The sequence below is a fragment of the Camelina sativa genome, chromosome 11 (assembly GCF_030686135.1).
Source record: "Camelina sativa cultivar CO46 ecotype springtype chromosome 11, ASM3068613v1".
NCBI classification, from domain to species: Eukaryota; Viridiplantae; Streptophyta; class Magnoliopsida; order Brassicales; family Brassicaceae; genus Camelina; species Camelina sativa.
The window spans coordinates 24161296-24164655 of record NC_141890.1 but is presented as its reverse complement, the minus strand read 5'-3'; the positions used below and the strand labels follow the sequence as shown (position 1 = coordinate 24164655).

The following is a 3360-nucleotide window of genomic DNA, read 5'->3' as shown; positions in this document are numbered from 1 at the left end:
TCTGCTCCTATCGAGAAGCTTACAATGGACACCCAAACCATTGAAGATGATCAGTGTACATCCGTCCGGACACCACCATCAACTCCTTACATATCTCCAACCAAAGCAGTTGCCTCTCCTGATGATATACTTTTGAATGGTCACAACTGGAATCAATATGTCCACCCGTTTGGCAAGACTGTAAGTTAAAACATTTGGAGCTCCATATGCCTATACTAATCTTCTTACTAAAACGTTGCATTTTTTAGGATGAGTCATTTATAGTGGAGTCGGACACATGTCTTAAACCAATTTATGATACCGAGTCCAAGGTTTGACACACTTTTACGTTTTCGATTACACTTTCCTTTCTTTGGAGTTCTATGATACACTTGTTGATATTTTTTGCAGCTATCCCCGTTATATGACAATGTGACCAAGCCTTCTCCTACAGCCGATGCACCAGTATATTACTTCCTTTTGTTTCTGCATTTTCAAGTGTTAAAATTGAAAGTGTTTCCGTGCTATTGCTAGTGTTCATAATTTTCCTACATGTTCATATCCACGTGGATACCTAATTTTTATCTTCTATTAGGCATCACACATAGCTGTCCAAACAGATGGTCATTCTACAGATCAACAGACTGCAACACACACCTGCCATACACCACGTTGTTACAGGAATTTATGCACCACTCAATTGTTACCTCTCCTACCCACAATGAAGTGAATATTATCCTTTAATTCTCACTACACATATGGATGGCGTCCATTATGACTTATATACAATTTTCTCTTAGTTAATCAAAATTACTTTCTTTCTAATACATTTTAAACATAATTATATCTGCAATTCCATTAGGACACCGATGAACGTCTCGACCATAGCCTTTTGCAACTGGATATTTCTCAGGTAATATATTACATTCTATCCACACCATAGTATATCCACAACCAAAACAATCCACATGTTATCTTATCCACATGTTATCATATCCACATGTTATACTATCAACATATTATCCTATCCACATATTATACTATCCACACGCTATCATCCACACACTATAAAACCACAAGCTATACTATCCACACACTCATTAGAACGACATGTGTACTATTCATTACAAATGCTACTTTTCTGACTCTTTTTTGGTTTCTTCTCCTGCAAGAGACCAATGCTGTGCGCACCTCACCAAATCCTCCCATTTCTCCCCTTAATGTAATTAACCATCTCTTAACCATCTAATTTCCTTTTCATATGTAATCATAACATTTTTTCCTTACTCACCTTATAGGAATCTGGGTGTGATTCCCCCATTCAGCGCAATGAATCAGATAGAGATGATACCCAGGTCTCCACTCCTTACTACTTATTGAGTAAACTTTTATCTCCAACTAATTACTTCTAATCTTATAGGATACTGCTCGTACACCCCCAGCCTATGTTGATCTAAGTGATTCTTCCCCGGCCAAACCAATGGAAAGTCGTGTTCTGTGTATTGGAGTAGCGAAATTTTTTGCTGTGATAATATCGATGCCACAAACGTCACCGTCAACTCAGCCTGGCCTATTACCAAGTGTTGAGAAAGATTTTGTCGCCCTATTCAAAAAAACACTCAAGTCGGCCCCTAACACGTAACATTCTACCCTACCATATACCTCTAACCAGATTACACACAAAACAGATCTGCTAACCAAATTTGCCTGCAGGAAGCACTTAATCAAATGTGGTTACCCACTTGACAATAATTTCCTACTACAACTTGTGAAGCCTAGCAACTGGGTTAGCACTTTGGTATGTTCCTCAGTTATCAACTTCCTCAGTTCGTTAAACTTGGTCACATCACTGACTTTATACGTCCTTCATCCTTCTCTGCAGCACATGGAAGTTTTAGTCTAGTTGTTGCAAAAAACCCGCACATGGAAGTTTTAGTCTAGTTGTTGCAAAAAACCCATTCAGAAGTCTTTTCCATAGAGCGCTCAATCATCCTTTCCCCATGGCTTGACAACTACTTACAAGGCAATTATAAATCTTTCAGCCAAGCTAAAAATAAGTCTAGCGTAAAGTGGGACTCCCAGCTTAGGTGATCCATTAGTGGGGCTCCATCTGAGTGGTTTGACCTTTGGAACATGCTCTACATTCCAATGATTTGGGGTGACTCTCACTTGGTCGGATTGGTCATCAACCTTCCTAATTGGAGTATAGAGATCCTTGACCCTAATACACCTTTGAAACAGCGACGAAAATGTTGCTAAACACATAGCTCCATTCGTAGAAATGCTTCCGCACCTCATTCATCGACTCTGTGACCCACCCGCTACTCAGAGTCATGGATTCACCCCTTTCACTTGGTCCAGGGTTAAAGATGTTTACATCAAAGAGAGATCCGATGACTGTGGCCTTGTTGTGATGAAGTTCCTGGAAATTCACGCCACAGGATCTGGCCCAGAAATGATGGGACTGATCACCGACCCCAGTGGATCAATTCAGGGCACAATATGCGTTCGACATAATCAACCACTTTGTTGCACCATCTACGCCTAGATGTATAATCTTTATCTGTTTATTTGTAAAACATATATGTTTGTATTCTACACTCTGTTCGGATTACTCTGGACCTGTTATATCAAATCAAGGAAGACTATGTACAATGATTTTGGTATTACAACATCCACTTTTTCTTTTTTAACACTCCACATCATTTTCTCTCTCTTCCACGTCATAATTCAACACGTACATCATTTTTACCCTCTACAATAGTTTGTTTAATAAAATTACAATATCTTACCACACCAAATTTTATTTCATATTTTTCACCTTATTTATGTTTATTTTTTGTGATCACATATTATTAATCATATTTAATATCAAATGAAATTAAATTAAGTAAAAACTAAATTTATATAATAAATTGAGATTTTTTTATTTATTAAAATATATAAATTGTTATTAGGATCCATTTAAAAACAAAAAGACGGGTAAAACAATAAACAAGAGTTTATGAAGTTTGATAGCCAAAATTTAGTAGAAAAGATGAGTTTTTTTGTGTGTGTCCAAATTAAATGAAACAAGTATCTATTTATAGAAAATAAAAAATGATGGATTTTGGTATAAAAATATTAAAATAAAATTTTCGGATTCTATAAGATAATTGGTCTCAAATAATTGGGTTGGAGAAAAAATATCTGCAATCTCACCATCCAGTAGAAACACAACACGTTTCTTTATCAAAATATTATCCTACAATTAAAATAATTAACCAATAAAAACCTGCCACGTGGCAATCATACCCCATCACTTTTGCGATTCAACTCCGTTAAATGTATTCAACTCTGTTGTCTCCACCTCACCTCTTTTATTATTTTCAACTGACTATT

The 3360-nt window shown here is 36.5% G+C and overlaps 1 long non-coding RNA gene across 1 annotated transcript; it reads left to right on the top strand.

Moving 5' to 3' along the window:
* The first annotated feature begins 1025 nt into the window (after positions 1–1025).
* LOC104723990 (uncharacterized) lies at positions 1026–2667 on the top strand. The gene is made up of 5 exons (XR_757477.3): positions 1026–1201; positions 1278–1334; positions 1400–1617; positions 1693–1777; positions 1862–2667. It is a non-coding gene; the product is annotated as an uncharacterized LOC104723990 (long non-coding RNA).
* Positions 2668–3360: the final 693 nt, after the last annotated feature.